The sequence below is a fragment of the Petaurus breviceps genome, unplaced genomic scaffold (genome assembly GCF_028583685.1).
Source record: "Petaurus breviceps papuanus isolate PSGF00001 unplaced genomic scaffold, PetGlider_PUasm1.0 173, whole genome shotgun sequence".
NCBI classification, from domain to species: Eukaryota; Metazoa; Chordata; class Mammalia; order Diprotodontia; family Petauridae; genus Petaurus; species Petaurus breviceps.
This window is the reverse complement of record NW_027185759.1, coordinates 32,831,691-32,847,161: the sequence shown is the minus strand read 5'-3', so window position 1 is coordinate 32,847,161 and position 15,471 is coordinate 32,831,691. Positions and strand designations below refer to the sequence as shown.

General features: G+C 43.6%; 1 protein-coding gene across 4 annotated transcripts in view; it reads right to left on the bottom strand.

Moving 5' to 3' along the window:
- The window catches only part of FNDC3B (fibronectin type III domain containing 3B), a 388,473-nt gene extending 373,008 nt beyond the window's left edge, over positions 1-15,465 (bottom strand). The window contains exons 1-2 of one of the 4 annotated variants that reach the window (XM_069083593.1): positions 14,460-14,611; positions 10,392-10,462 (exon numbers count right to left, since the gene is read on the bottom strand). The gene's annotated coding sequence lies outside the window, so the exon portion shown is untranslated. Of the gene's footprint in view, positions 1-10,391; positions 11,322-14,459; positions 14,617-15,293 lie in introns of those variants that run through there. The other 3 variants (XM_069083590.1, XM_069083591.1, XM_069083592.1) reach the window with 3 other exon arrangements.
- Between the last annotated feature and the right edge of the window lie 6 nt (positions 15,466-15,471).

Below are 15,471 nucleotides of genomic sequence, written 5' to 3'. Positions count from 1 at the left end.
AATGTATTGTCTCAGGTGCTTAATAGTGGCTCACTGAATTAAACTGCTACTTTGTGACCTTAGGCAAGTCCACTTCTGTGGACCTGAGTTTTCTTATCTATAAGGACAGGGCTCACTTCCCTTCCAGGGCTACCATTCTGTGATCCAATTTGAGAAGAAATTTCCAGATAACCTTTTCTCAACCACTTTATCAAGATTCTATTCCCGAAACATGCATTCAGTTAGAAAGATGGAAATTATTTTAGTGATGTTTAAGTCAGGTTTTTTAAAATCTTTAATTGCTAATTAATCTGCCAAAGGAGAACACTTGACAGACAGTTAGCAAACGCCCCACCAATGAACTTGAGTGTGGATGAGTCAGTGGAAGCTGACATTTAGAAAACTCCGTCATTCTCTCTGAATTTGTCCAGGGCCAGGCTCACCCACCTTTGTCAGAGACAGAGGCAGCCATGCCCACTCCCATCCCAGCTTCACGAGAAGGCTCCCAAAACACTTAACACCCCCCCTCCCCAAAATTAAAAGAAGGCCCAAGGAACAATGGGGAAAGGAAGGGGATTTGAGTCTTATGGAGTTCTGCTGTTTGGATCCAGCATTCTCCTACTGTGTGGGAACAGAATCCAAGCAGCCCTGGACTAATTTAGGACAATCAGAAAGTGAAACATTTGAAATAGGAAGTGACACTATTTCCTTAACTAAAAACCCAACAGAGTTCAGATGTGTGTTAACACTGCAGATGTGTGTGTGTGTTAAAAACTGACTTTTAAAAAATAATGCTGACAAGCGTAAGCAAGATTTGGGCAAGTCAGGAGTCATTTGGGAAGGAGAATTCTTAACCCAAAACTGGAAATAAAGGTCATTAAGAGAGAAGAGAGATCGTTAATTGATTAACAAAATTAAAGTCCTTAATTTAAGTCACTTCACCCTGTTTGCCTTTCTTGTAAAAGCTGGAGAAGGAAATGGTAAACCACTCCAGTATCTCTGCCAAAACACAAAACAAAACAACCCAGTGGGGTCAAGGACACAGACCCCGTAACAGAACAACCTAAGAGGTATTTATTGATCAGTGACACCAGCCTGGGGCGGGAACCCAAGGAAAGGCCTCCCAGAGGAGGTGACCTCTGGGCTGAGCCTTGAAGGAAGCCAGCAATTGTGAAAGTCCAGAGCTGGGAGGGGATAACACCAAGACAACAACAGAAGGGCAGTGAGGGGCCGGCCTTGCTGGACCTTAGAGGGTGGAGAATTGGCAGGGCAGGAGGGGCCAAGCTGTAGAGAATGTCCAATGACAAAGGTCTGTGGATCTGACCTGGTGAGCAGTGGGAGCTATGGGGGTTTACTGAGGGCAGGGCAGGCCAGGACCAGCCCTCCCAAACTGCAGGACCATCCATCCCTTTTAGCAGCCTGAGACTCCAAGCAAGGATGCCCACTGGAAAGTTTTTCTCTTCTTTTTGTTTTTAATCAATACAGATAAATAAGAGAAACCATCATGTAGGGAAAATATTTTGCATTCAATAAAATCAGATAAAAGTCTGATACCCTGGATATACTGGAGTGACCTGACACAAAATAATGGACCACGGGTTATTTCCCAATATTTAAGAGGTCAAAAGATAATGAAGTGGGGCAGCTAGGTGGCGCAGTGAATAGCGTACCGGCCCTGGAGTCAGGAGGACCTGAGTTCAAATCCAGCCTCAGACATTTAACACAAAAACTATCCGTGTGACCTTGGGCAAGTTACTTAACTCCAACTGCCCTCCAAAATGCAAAAAAATTAAAAATTAAAAAAAAAAGATAATGAAGTTTCAAAGGAAAAATGGCAAATGATCAATGGTCAAAAGCAATCGCTGCTCTTCATTGCTCGTGATTAAAAAAACACAAATTAAAAGAAAAATACATTTTTATCTCTCAGCAAACTGACATCTAAGAGGACTTGGGAGGACATGGGCCTTCAAATGTGCTGCTGATGGAGTAAATACCTCTCCCCTCCTCCAAGCCCCACAGAACATCCCCTAGTCTCTATGAAGCCTTTCTTTAAGGTCTGTTGATTATCCCCAATTTATCCTGTCTACAGGGCACTAGGAAGTCAAGTGGACAAAGCACCAGGACCAGAGTCAGGAAGACTCATCATCTTCCTATGTTCAGATTCAGCCTCAGGCACTCACTAGCCATGTGACCTTGGGCAAGTCCCTGAACCCTGTTTGCCTCAGTTTCCCCATCTGCAAAATGAGCTGGAGAAGGAAACTGCAAAACCACTCAGTATCTCCGCCAAGAAAACCCCAGATGGGGTCACAGAGAGTCAGACACACCTGAAATGACTGAATCAAGCAAAAATATCTCGTATGCTTATTGTTTCTGCACATTGTCCCCCCTCCCCATTAAAGAACATTTTTGCCTTTTTGCCAGGGCCAGGGCCTGGCAAAGGGTAGGTACTTAATCCATGCTTACTGACTGACACTGACTGAACTTCAGAAAATAGCCTGGAACTAGAGTAGGCCTGTAGGAAGTGCCTAATAATTGCTTAATGATTGACTGACTGGTAGTAAGAGTAGGACCAAAGGAAGTGCCTAATAATTGCTTAATGATTAACTGACTGATTGATTGGTAGTAAGAGAAGGACCAAAAGAAGTGCTTAATTATTGCTTCATGATTGAGTGATTATAAGTGTAGTACTAAGGGAAGTGCCTAACAATTGCTTAATGTATAATTAATTGGTAATGAGTAGAAGAACCAAAGGAAGTGCCTAATAATTGCTTAATGATTAAATGATTGGCAATAAGAGCAGAAACAAAGAAGGTGCCCAATAATTGCTTAATGACTGACTGGCAATAGTCAATCTTGGTCCTAATGAAACACACCTCCCTCCTAGGCAGAGAAACTGGGAGGAAGGAAGCAGCATGCATTGTCTGATGAATGGGTTGCTACTACTCAACTGCTTTTTCTCTATTATAAAGGAGGGTTCAAAAATTTGAGGGGAGAAAGGGTCATAAAACTGATCGAGGGCCATGGCTCAGCAGACAAACTGCAAAAGGATATGAAGTTTTGGGAAGAAATGGTAGCTACCGACAACTCTATGAAAAAAAAGTCATAGAACCTTGAAAAGGCTTACTTAAAATGATTTCGAATGAAGTGAGAAAAGGATAAACAAAATGACATGATAACGTAAGAAAAAGACAGCAGAAATCAAAGGATCCTGATGGCTTATCTTGATTGTTGATGACAATATTGTACACACCCCTTCTCTAGGAAGAAAGGTGGTGGACTATGAGTGTCCCTCATTAAATGAGGACAGGGGCACTTAGGTGGCACAGTGAATAGAGCACTGACCCTAGCATCAGGAGGACCTGAGTCCAAACAAGGCCTTACACACTTAACACTTAATAGCCCTGTGACCTTGGGCAAGTCACTTAACACCAACCACCCTACCCTCCCCCCTCCAAAAAAAAAAAGCAAAACAACAATAATAATAAAAAGAGAGAATTCTGTTGTGGGGGTAGTAGTAACAGCAGTGTTTTAAAATATGTCAATTAAATATTTTTTGAAAATATATCATTAAATCTTTTCATTAATAGAATATAATTCTACATCAGAGTTGGATCTAGAAAAGGGATCATTTCAGATGGTCACTACATTTTATACTCTTTGATCCAACAATAACACTAATAAGCCTATACCCCCCCCAAAAAAAATCAAACAAAGAGGAAAAGACCCAAATGTTCAAAAAAAATCATTTATAATGGCTCTTTGTAATGGCAAAGAACTGGAAACCGAAGGGAAAGCCTGTCAACGGGAGACTCGCTGAACAAATTATGATATCTCAATGGAAAGCAGTACTAGTGTGCCATTCATTAATGATGAGAAACCCAAGAAGATTTGTTTGAACTAATGCTGACTAAAATGTAAAGAACCCAGAGGACAATTTGTACAATAACAACAACATGCAAAGACAAACTTGGAACGATTTAAAGAATGATTCCTGAGGGCCGGTGATGAAAGCCTGTCACCCACAAGATGCACAATGAGACATACATTTTTGGATACGGCCAATATGGCCATTTGTTTTGACTAGGTATATTTGTTACAAGAGTTTTGGTTTTTTAATTCTCTCTCAATTGGAGGGATGGAGAGTGATGTGAGAGGGGGAAAAGAATGTTTATTAATTAAAGAAACTGTAAAAATTCAATAACATTAATTTTTAAAAAGGTTTCTTCAATAATCCTGAAATTTAAGAACTTCACTGAGCTAACTAGAATAAAAACTATATAAATATATATGATCTATTCTAAGATTTCTTTCTACCTTCCCCCTTCCTATTTTTGACACCAAAAAAAAATAATAATTTACCTATTTTCTCTATGGATTCTACAGTACTGATGTTATCATATAATCTTCCTAAAAATTCTCTAGAAAACTTGGGCAAGTATTATACTGGGAATGTCCTGTGGAATAGGGGAAAATATAGTGGGTCTGGAATCAAATTCCAATCCTGGCTCTGGCACCTGCCAGATGAGTTACCAGCATGGGTTAAGTCATTTACATCAGTGTCCCTTGAAAACTGGATGGTTACCCACAATAAATGTTATTTCACAGACTTGTCATGAACATCTAATGATGTTCAATGGAGGAAACGCTCTTAGCAAACCTTAAAATGCTATGTAACTGTCATTAATTTTTAATAATAATAACAGGAATATTATAATAACATTGTTTTATTATTAACATTATTTTCCCTTGGTGATAGAAATTCAGGTGATGGAGGTGAATGATTACATTCATAATTTGTTTAATGAAATAGAAATAAATATAATTATTAATAAAATAAATAAAAATAAGCATCTTAATTTAAAAAGAAACAAAAGTAAATATAATTAAGAAAATAAAAACATTTTCACCTTTTATTGAATGAAACAGAAATAAATATATTAATAAAATAAAAACAAGCATTCTAATCATTTTAAAAGAAATAAAGATAAATAATTAATAAAAATAAAAACAAGCATTCTAATCTTTTATTAAATGAAATAGAAATAAATATAATCACTAATAAAAATAAATAAAAACATGCTAATCACTTTAAAATGAAATAGAAGTGGATAATTAATAATAAAAATAAAAACAAGAATTGTGATCTTTTATTAAATGGTATAGAAATACATGTAATTATTAATAAAAATAATCAATAAAAACAAGCAAGCATTCTAATTTCTTTTTAAATCACCATCCCTTATCTCAGTGTACTTTTATTTTTTTAAGATTTTTAAAATTGTGCTCTTTCCTAAGAAACCTCAAGCTATAAGCACAACGACAAATTTTAAAAAAAAATTAAAGGGTTCTTTAAAAATCAGCAACATCAGAAGGTAATTTGAGGCAAGGGACTGACTACTTAACCACACTTCTGGGCCCAGATGTGCAAAGGCTCCCAAGCTCCCATATAAGGCCTGCATGCCCTCCAGAATTCAGGAAGAAAAAAGGCGATTGGCGGGTCCAGAAATATTAAAAAAAAAATACTACACACACATTTTTTCCAGTTTACAGCCTCACTTTGGGGCCAGCTGAGATGAGTAGGAGTCATTACTCTATGAATACCTCCATAGTTAGGGAGCTGATGAGAATCCCTCTTTCTGGGGGAAGACATTCAGAAGTCCCTGCTGTAGATGGAAGAATATTAAGAAGCAAGAACATTCTTGAAGCGGTAGGACCTTGGGGACCCCCAGGCCCACTCAGCCTTCACTCATCCCACAAGCCATGGCGGGAAGGAGCTAACTCCCACCTTTGTCCTTAGCTCACCTCCAGTGAGCCCTTCCTCTCAAGACAGAAGGGAAAGCCAAGGGACTCTAACAAAGGAGGCATTTAGGGCTGCCAGCTGCCCAGGTTCTGCCTAGACAGTCAAAGAAGACCCAGGGCCCGCTGTGAATCCCGGGATCACCTCGCCCAGAAGCTGGTTCTTGGGAGTAGAAAGAGGCAGGGCTGATCTCTCTGGCTCTGCTCCCATCTCCCCTTGGCTGGTCTCAAAAGCAGCAACCTGAGCTTTGGTGAAAAGGCAGGGGTGAGATCTGTGCAAGGAAGAAGCCCCCAGGACCCCAGGGAGGATCATTCCCTGAAGATGCTGGCCACAGCCAATGATCAATCAACATTTGTGATGTGTGACCTCAGCCTTGTCCCTTAACATTCCTAGGTATCAGATTCCTCATCTGTAAAAGGTAGGGACCTCCAAGGTCAGAAATCTGATCTGATCAGGCAACGTTCCTCATCGGGTGGTTATGAGAGGAAACCTCAGTGTAAACCGGAAAGTGATCAAAGTCTAAAGCTGCTATTAAATTCTATTTGCATTTATAATATTTGTATTTCATTTAACTAAACTTCGTGCTTGTTTCTTTTTTAGTGGAATACTTAGACATTACTTTTTTTGGATATGACTTGTGATTTCACTGGTCTACCACCTGTCCTGCAACTTATGGTGGGGCAAGATCACACAGCCAGGATGGACCAGGGGTAGAACTTCCAACCCAGGTCTTCCATCAACTGCACCAGAGGCTCTCAAACTTTTGGGTCCCAGGACTCCCTGATGCTCTTAAAAAGGTCCCAAAAAGCTTTGACCATTTTTGTTACTCTTGAGTCATTTCAGGTTCTGAATCTTCATGATTCCATTTGGAGTTTTCTTGGCAAAGACACTGGGATGGTTTGCCATTTCCTTCTCCGCTCATTTTAGAGATGAGGAAACTGAGGCAAACAGGTTTTTTAAGGGACTTGCCCATGGTCATACAGCCGGAAAGTGTCTTCAGGTCAAATTTGAACTCAGGTCTCCCTGACCCCAGGCCCTGCACTGTGCCACCGAGCTATGCAATATTTACCATATTAGAAATCAAACTGGTAGATTTTAAAATATTCATTAATTCACTTAAAAATAACAATAAACATTAAAGGCTAACATGGATGACATTTTTATGAGAAATAATCAAATATTCCTAAGCCAAAAAAATAACTAGTGAGAAGAGTTGATACTGTTTTCTGCAAATCTCTTTAATGAGGGGCTAATACTAGACAGATTCTCATATATCATATCTCCTGCCTTCAATCTGAAGCAATGTGTTTGGTGGAAGTGTATGATGAAAACCTGGCCTCACAGATACATAATCAGAAAAGGGAGGAGTTTTTAATAGATTAAATATTTCTGAGTATTTTCATGCAAACAGTTTTGACTCAATGACTGACTCCCCTGCCCAAAGGCTCTCTCTCAATGACCCCACTTTGAGAACCAATGCGTGACATCACACCACCTTTCCACAGGCCCCTCAGAGTTTATCAGTATTAAAAGTAACCTCAAAGATCATCTCATAGAGGACACTGATTTGACCATCTTGCCCAAGGTCACAAGAAGCCGTAGTTAAGTAAGGGGAATTTGAACTCGTCTTAAAACTTCCCAAATCTAACCCTCTCTCCACTGTAGCAAAATGTAAGACCAGCCCTACCTTACAGACTGACCAGGGACACTCTGAGGAAGGTCCAGGAGATGTGGCCATTATTTCTTTGGGATTGACCCAAATCTCTAAAGAACCATCTAGATCTGTTGAGATGCCTTAGCAGACTATGAATGTCATGTGAAAATACTGCTTACAATTCTATACCATGGCAAGAAGGCCACTAAAAGCTCTTTCTGGAGTCATACTGGTACTCCCAGTGTTCACACCTCCCCTGAGGATGAGGGCAGGGTCTTCACACTTAGAGGCTTGATGTGATTTTCCAAGCTTTCTAGTCTCCATCTGTGGACTGCTATAAAATACATAGTGTCTGCTCTATGCTGAAATAAGAGTTTAATAGATTACACAGTGCGGAGAGAGAGCACTATGAGAGATTACAGGGTCTCAGAAGAAGTGAGTTCAAATCCTGCTACTAACATTAACCTTTCTGTGGCCTAGTACCTCCATAAAACTAAGTTGGTGAAAAGGTGCCAACATGGGTATAACTTCCCCATTGTGGGAGTTCCTTATTCTAATGAGCTCACAGGTCCAGTCCCAATACCCATCCCCTGTATTCATATAACAGAAAAGGATGGGCTATAATCAATTAAATCAGTCATTTGCTGGTTAGGCGACTGATGAATGACACATTCATCTCCTTGATCTCCAGGTGACTCACTGTATAATTTTAAATGGAGAACTGCAATTTCTATCCCTATCAGGATTGGGATAAATTGTCCTCTTTTCCAAAATAATAAAAATTTGTGGGATTTATCACAGTGAAAAGATTAGGAATAACACAGTCTACCTAACTCATAAAATGGAAAGGAAGACAGGGGAAAAATTCCCAAAATAGCAGATAAGGGGCAGCTAGGTAGCTCAGTGAATAGAGTGCTGGCCCTGGAATCAAGAGGATCTAGGTTCCAATCTGGCCTCAGATACTTCCTAGCTGTGTGACCCTAGGCAAATCACTTAACCCAGATTGGGATCACCACCCCACCCTACTCAACCTCCCAAAAAAGACAGATGAAATTAAGAATTTTCTATCCTTTTATTTAGTGGCCTATGAAACAGATCTGGACAGATTTCTCAGTCTCCAAACTGAATTCTGACCCTTAAAATAATCACCCCATAGGAAAATCAAATTAATGTGGAAAGACTAGGGAAGATAAAATGGGAAGAGGGAAAATCATAGACTTATTCTTTAAAGAATTCATTTTAATTACTGTTGAGTAAATACAATAACAAACTACTCGGAAAGTACACTGAATAGAAATCCTGCTTCAGTGAACTGATAACAATGGTCTATAATTAACACAAAGAACCAATCTGACTATATTCCCATAAACCTGAGATAAGCAGAGTTGGACTATTTATATTGTTTTTCAGTAAATAGATGTTTTTAAGATCCATTCCTTTGATTGGAATTTCCCTTAGAATCATACTTATCTTATAAACACGTGTGTATAGGATATGCATACATGTGTATATTATATACATATGCATGTACACACATTCATGGGGTATGTGTGTGTGTGTGTGTGTGTGTGTGTTTTGAGCTCTCTTCCCACCTCATTCCCCCACAGAATGTAAGTTTGTGGAGGACAAGGGACTGATTTCATTTTTTTGTTTTTGAATCCCCAGTTCCTGAACAGGGTCTTAATTAAATGATCACCTGATATTTTTATCTTGCTTAGTGCTCCTAATGAACAACTGTATAAGGCACCGCACAACGTCACAAAAGATGAAAAATAACAGTCCCTGACGCAGTCAGGTCAGGGAGAAGGTAGCCCTAGTGGGAGGGAGCAATCACTTCCAGATTGGGAGGTTGGGGGGGTCTGAAGGCCAGAAATGGAGGGAGTTCACTTATAATCCGGTTAGGAAGTTGTTTTTCCCTCAATTACACCAAACCTGAATCTTCCCTTCTCTAGCTCTCCCCCTAGGTCTGTCCTCTGGGGTCACATGGAGAAATAAGTCTAATCCGGCTTCCATATGACTGCCCTTTCAAATACTTGAAGACAGCTGCTCTCCCCTCCTTCCCCCCCCCCCAAGTCATCTCTTCTCCAGGTTAAACATGGGAGTGAATGTGAAGCAGCTGCTACATACCAGACACCAGGCTAGGTACCTGAGATATGAAAACTCAACTTAAAAGTAGCTTACATTCTCCAGTCAGGGGCAAGTAAGGAAGGAAGGAGGCACAAAGAAGGTGGGTGGGAGGGAGCCCCTCTCCTTCCTTCTCCAAGTCACTTTGCTCTTGCTGGGACCCCAGAACTGAACAGGCCTGTCCCATAAACAAAATATGGGGACCACAACATGAACACTGCAATCTACAAAGGCAGAAACGATTATGATTTTGGAGTGCAGCTAAAAGAAATCTCCACTGGGGGCCATTTTTTTAATCCGAGTCTAGGCTGTCTGAGCTGCCTAGAACACCAAAGGCAAGCCTCTTAGCCCCCTACAGAGGGTCCATCATCTTTTTCGCTAAGGTCTGGATCCCTCTGGCAGGCTGGTAAAGTATACAGACACCTCCAAATAATGTTTTTTAAGAAGTGTAAAATAAAATATCTATGATTATAAAGGAAAACAATTATAAAGATGTCATTTCCACCCCCCACCTCCCCAGGTGAGAGACTCCCTGAAATCTACCTCCCAAGGGATAAAGGCACCCCGATCTAACGTCAATTCTGTAGTCAACACACACTTTCTCAGAAACCTGGAGAGTCAACATCTCTAAATTTGCTTCTTATCTGAGGCCCAAATTTAGGTTCATTTGTAAAATACTAACCAGCCCATCTCAACTGGGGGGGGGGGGGGAGTTGAAGGATTTATCCCTTTTCCAATTTAGGAACATTCTGGCCTGTAGATGGCAGGTCACCATTGTATATCTCTCTTCTCTGATTTCCATTCAGTGGTTTGAAAAACTTCCCCCTTCCCACATACCTTTGGTCTCCAGGGACGGATCACACAGTGACATTAAACCTGGGTCATAAACAGCTCCCCTCCTGATCTGCCTGTTAAAGAGGAATTTGAGTTGCTTCCATACCGCTATCTTTAAATATACTGACAGCATTCTGTCCAACCTCCTCCTCCTCCCCCTCCTCCCCTCGACTGTCAATTACACAGAGAGCTATCCCATGGGGGGGGGGGGGAGGGAGGGAATGGGGACACAGACCAGAAGCTCTCACTAACAACATTCAAACTTTTTCTTGAGATTTCGCTGTGTCTGTCTCATATCACATAAAGTCATACCACACAACAATCAAAACACACTATTCTGGTAAACGTATTTAACTGAAGTCAAAGTGTAATTTTTTTTAAACAAATCCTCTCCACCACCCTCAAGCCACACCTCTCCACACACCCATACACAAATGAACACAAACGGAAGTATTTAAAACCCTTACTGAAAACCCCAAGAATTAATGTTTATTTGAAGATTTTTTTTTAATGATATGAAAAGATTACAGATTAAAGTAGGGGGATGGAAGGAGAGGAACCTAGAGTTTCTAGAATTTGTGCTGAATCCCAGAAGGTAAAAAAAAAAAGGTTAGATTTTACACAGCAAAGACCACAAAATACACAACACACAAGTCACACAAACACAAAAGTTCTGCCCAACAGCCAATTATGAACCAAATAGATTTATTAAAACAAACAATCACAAAAACATCATGAATCCCTATCACTCCATACTGAAACCCGAACCAAGAGAGCATCACAGAACATCAGTTTTCCAAGCACAGTCCTAAGAATGACCCCAAATCAAACCAGATGAATTCACTCTCTTCAAAAAATGAGAAGTGATCCAACCTTCTAGCCCTGCTTCAGGCCACATCGACAGAAGTTAAAAAAAAAAAAAAAACCCAACACAGCCAACAGTGCTCAAGTGGGATGAATTATGGATGGTCCAAAAAGTGACTTAAGTTGATGTGGCCCTTCAGGGTGGGGGGAATGAAATCCTATAACCAGAACCTTCAAGCTTGAGTGTCGTTTCACTTACTAATTAAAAAGGGGAAATAAAAGGCCGACAGCCTCCATCCAAGCATAGTTTAGAAGACTATACTAACTGCCAATAACTACACTTGGAACAGATAGCCATGATCCTCTCTATACTTCTAATTTCATGGCTACAGACCCAACGACCCAATTCCAAAATCAGCCCTTGGGGGGAAAAAACTACAGGAAAAATCCACTGCAAGGCACCCCAACACGCAACAAACTTAGCATGATTCAATTCAACAAGTATTTATTAAGACTTTACAAAGAGAAAGACAAAACAGGCTTTACCCTCAGTTTAAATCCAACTAGTGTGAGAGAAAATGTACACAAGAAAAACCTGAATAATCCTGTGAGTTCCTATTCTGTATGCATGTAAGCAAGGCTGAGTTTACTAAATAAATAATTTGCTGAATAAACTGCTAACCCTATGATTTTACTCTGATCCCCAATGTTAGCATTGTGACCCTCTATACTCAAAACCTGGCATTATTCAAGGATTCAAGGACCTGGCGTTATTTACCATGTATGGTCTATCAATTATCAAAGTGTCAAAATTCCATAAAACAATACAACCATTATGAACATGACTCAATCAGACTCTCTGCCAATCAGAATCACTGCCAATTCAAGGAAGTAACTGGTCATTTATTTTTAAGCACCTACTATGTGGTGGGCATTGTGTTAAAAGTATTATTCCATTTGATCCTCACAACAACATAGTGCAGTAAATTCTGTGATTATCTTCATTTTACAGGGTGGGAAACTGAGTCAGAGTGACTTGCCCAGGGTCGCACAACTGTTAAATGTATTTTTTCAGTCAATAACAGATAGTTATCTGTACTGTTTTCTTAAAACAAATATTCTGAATGTTTTTCTTCAGTGGCACAATTCTTTTTGCAAACATCAGCAATATACACATTTTTAAATTTGTAGCTGTTCTAGAGATCTGTTTTATCAGTGTTTGACCTATCTGAAGAACTTGGATGGAACAACTAACTCACTAGTCCATCTCCAGAATCAAACTGGAAGTTTGAAAATTGAATCTAAGGCCTTCTGATAATGTAATTAGTGGCCAGTCCTGCCTTGAAGTCCTAGAAATGCCAGTGACTGGGCCAATCAAGTAGCCGCCTGACTCAGTTTCCCTTTCCTGACAATGAGGGAATTGGACTAAGTGAACTCTAAGGTCCCTTCCAGCCTGAAATTTCTATGCTGTTAAATGGGATTTTTCTGGCTGAATCTGCATTAGTTATGAATGGGCAAAGTCTTCTTCTTGGATATTCCAGAATAATCTAAAGATCACCTGGGGGCATTAATAGATCTACCATAGTTTCCTTTTTCCAATTTCTCCTGAAAAGAGGTCACCGGGAGATGCTTCCCCCAAAACTACGTCCCTTGTTCTGCATACCTCTTCACTCGGGCCACCAATGACCCTCCCCTACCGGGCACAACAGTCAGAGGATTATTTTTCTCTCTCCCTCCTCTCTCACACAGACTTTCCCTCCACAGGGGGCTGGAAACTGGAGGAAATTCAAACCAAATTAGCTGAACATTAAAAAATAAACAGACAAGCAATCTGGGGGTGCCCACCCAACAGAAAGAGTAGGATAGCTGCAAAGTCTGAATCAGCCCTGGAGGGAAGGGGCGGAGGGGGGTGCAGGGAAGGAAGGAAAAACTCACACATCAACAGATATGGAGTTAAAGGCTTCTAGAAGGAGCCCCCACCAAGTGTCAGGCAGCCTCGGCCCAAATCCAAATGGGACTTAAAAAAAAAACAACGGGAGGGGGGGTTGTTGGGTTGAACTTTTGAAAGAGTCGGCAAAGAGTAATATGTCTTGGTAAAATGCCATTTCTTTCTTTTCGTCTGGGATGGCAGAGCAAGGGCTTAAGAGAAAGAAAAATCCCCATTTCCCGCCCCCCCCCCATTTCCACTGCCCGAGTCCAGCCCAGCTCAACAACTGTCCCAACTCGGCGATATCCTACTGCAAACCAGGGCTCAGACCCCTTTTCGGAAAGGCACAAACACATCTGGGTAGAAAAGTTGCCTTGGCTCGGTCCCCAGTCTCCTTCTCCAAAAGTCCCCCCCCCCCCTCCCCCCCCTCCAGACATTTTGGAAAACTTTACGCGGAGCTCAGGCCTCCGCTGGAGCCGCAAAACGCCTCCGGGTTTTCCCCCCATTTTTTTCCACCGGAGTGACAGACCCTTCCCGCACCGTCCCCATCCTCAGACCCCTGATCCCAAGCCCTATAGTGTCCAGCGCTTCTCCCCCAGCACCAGGCCCAACACCTGGAGGCCAAAAGGCTGGTGCAGCCCCCCAGCCAGCAACCGCGACCTGAGCCCAGCCTCCAGCTCCCAGGGCCCCTAGGTGCCTCCGCGCCCCTCCCTCCTCCCTCCTCGGCTCTCCGCGCTCCAGCCTCAGGGCACGGATTCTCGGCCTCTTCTTCTTCCTCCTCCCTCCCCAACCAGATCCAGCTCCCCCAGCTGGGGGACGAAGGCGAAAAAGAGGGGAGCCGAAGGGAGGGGGGAGGGTCCTTTGACCATTTCCCCTTTTTCCCAACTCTTTAAGTGGGGAACAACCCCGCCACTGTCTGCAGCTTTCCCAAACCAGCTAAGGGACGCAGGGAGGAAACCCAGAAACTAGGGACCTGAAGATAAGGAGGAAAGGATTTGGCTGGGGAGGGGAGGGGAGGGGGAGGCAGAAGGGGCGAGGGAGCAGAGTAGGAAAATGTCAGGGCCCTGGCCTGGAGACCCGAGCCCGGGAGCCCCGCGGCGTCCCAGGAGTTGCCCCGGATTCCCGGGCTCGGCGGGAGGCGAAGGTTCGAAAAACTGCTACTTTGTAGCCTCCCGCCCGGCAAACGGCTACTTTTTAGCGTCCAGGCCCTTCCTCCACGCCCGTGGCCGCCGGACCCCCAGCGCCCGAGCACCCGAAGCCCTCCCCGGCTACAAAAGCCCAACAAAAGGGGAAAAGAGGGGAAAGGGAGAAAGGAGGACAAAATAAAGAGGCATCCTCACCTCCCGAGCCCGCCCAGCCGAGGGCCCCTCCCGCCCCCCGGCGCACACACAAAAGTCGTCCAAACTTCAGCAGTACTTTGCGCTCCTTCATGGGTCTGGGCTGAACCCTTACACCATATGGAAAGTGACACGTCGAAGATTCCGCCGCTGCCTCCTTCCCTCCACCCCCCCTCGCACCCCCTCCCCTCCTCTCCCCTCCCCTTCAGGCAGAGATCCTGCCACCGAGATGGGGGGCGGGGGGATCGCTTTTGCACCATCTCAGAGACAGGGGACCCAGGGGCGGGGGACAGGGTGGCCAGGGCGCTAGAGTAGGGAAGAGACACAACGTAGAAGAAATTAAAATTGGCTGGTTTTTCTTTTTCTTGGAAAAATGTTTTTTGGCAAAGCACTGATTGGGGGAAGGGGGAGGGAATCTTCACACTAAATGCTTCCCCCCCCCATCCCACTTTCCATACTTCGGCAGACTCCCATCTCCATCCCCTACCCCCCCCCTTCCTGGGTGCATTTCCCCCCCCCCCCAGCTTCCCCCAGCCCGGAAAGTGGGGGTGGGGTGGGAAAGGGGGTGGGCGGGAGGATCGGGGCACCCCAGCCTGCAGCGCAGCCTCGCCACTTAACCCTGAAGTTTTCCTGCTCAGAAAGGCGGACGCCCCCCGAAACCCCAGGGGTTCCCCGGAACCCCCTAAGCGGGGCTGGGCTCGGATCCGGGGTTTTCCGGGGCAGCCCCGCTCTTCAAGTGCCGTAGCCAGACGCGGGACCCCACCGCCAGCCGTGGCTCTGGGGCTGCTCCCTCCCGCTCGCCCACCCTTCCTGGCCGCTGCGGCGGCCGCTCCTTACCTTCCCGAGGGCTGAAACAGGGTGGGTGCCGGGGGGCGCGTAAAAGACGGGGTCGCCCTCTGCCTGCCTGCCTGCCTGCCTGCCTGCCGGCCTGCCTTCCTTCCCTTCCAGCCAGGCAGCCCGATAAATCCCTCCTGCCGCCGCCGCCGCCGCCGCCGCCTCTACCACCGCCGCCTCC